Consider the following 1,214-nt stretch of genomic DNA (forward strand, 5'->3'; position numbering starts at 1 on the left):
AACTACCATTGTGTGAAGAGAGTGTGTAACACCAGGTTCCTAACCTGGGCTGCAGGATCAGGGCCAGCCTTCTTTGGAAGTGACAAAGAAGGAGGCAGAGAGTGATGCAGGCAAATAATGGGGGTGGAGGAAGCATTCCAGGCAGAAGGACCAGCAAGTGTGAGAAGACCCTGAAGAAGAAGGAACAGTGTCAGTTCTACCTAAGAGATTTCTATGAAGACCACATGAGGTGACCATGGAAACACTTTGTAAACTGTGGAGTGTTGTTCAAATGTGGCAGATTATTATTAAAACAATGAATATAAGCATGCCTTAAAGATGAGTTTAGTTTCAGCAGGTGGCCCCGGGGCTAGGGTCACCCTGAGCTGGGACGCTGGCACCGTGAGGCTAAGCAGACGCCTGGGCCCACACTGCCAGAAGCTGGCCAGAAACTGGATTCCCTCAGCAGGTACCACGGGGCTGGTGTGGGCCACCGACTGGGGCTGATTCTGGACTGCGTGCCCTACTTCAACGGCAAGTTTAAGAAGAACAATTAATGAAGACAAACCCCCTTAGACCCCTCCTCTGGTATCTAGTGGTGCTGCCTCCTTCCATGTGAGTCTGGAGAAGCCCAAGCTCTTGGGGGTGGACCGACCTCGAGGAAGTCCACAGCGCAACTTAGACTTTCTATAGTTTTGGTGTGTGAATGCACACAGCATTAAACCTTGGTCTGAAACCTGCCCACCTGGACGAGCTCGTGCTGGGGCTTGGTTACCTTGACTGAAGGCTCAGGGCCTTAGCTGACCCGGGGATCCTTTCAACTCCAAATCTAGGAGTTTTCCCAATGGCTGGCAGAAAAGGTTTGATTATTTAAGATGTTCAGTGGATAATACCTGCACAATGTTTTTATCTATCACTGCCTTAACAAGTTACCCCATGACAAGTTACCCCATTCTTCTTAATAGAAGAATTAAAGAGGAAACACGTAGAAGAATTACAGAACAAAAAAACAGAGATGAACAATACAATAACTGAAATGAAAAATACACTAGAAAGAATCAATAGCAGAATAACTGAGGCAGAAGAACAGATAAGTGACCTGGAAGACAGAATGGTGGAATTCACTGCCATGGAACAGAATAAAGAAAAAAGAATGAAAGGAAATGAAGACAGCCTAAGACACATCTGGGACAACATTAAATGCAACAACATTCGCATTATAGGGGTCCTAGAAG

The 1,214-nt window shown here is 46.4% G+C and overlaps 1 pseudogene; it reads left to right on the forward strand.

Annotated features, from left to right (window-relative positions):
* Positions 1-318: 318 nt before the first annotated feature.
* On the forward strand, positions 319-536 carry LOC102976628 (cytochrome b-c1 complex subunit 10-like; annotated as a pseudogene).
* Positions 537-1,214: the final 678 nt, after the last annotated feature.

Source organism: Physeter macrocephalus, chromosome 20 (genome assembly GCF_002837175.3).
Source record: "Physeter macrocephalus isolate SW-GA chromosome 20, ASM283717v5, whole genome shotgun sequence".
In the NCBI taxonomy this organism is placed as follows: domain Eukaryota; kingdom Metazoa; phylum Chordata; class Mammalia; order Artiodactyla; family Physeteridae; genus Physeter; species Physeter macrocephalus.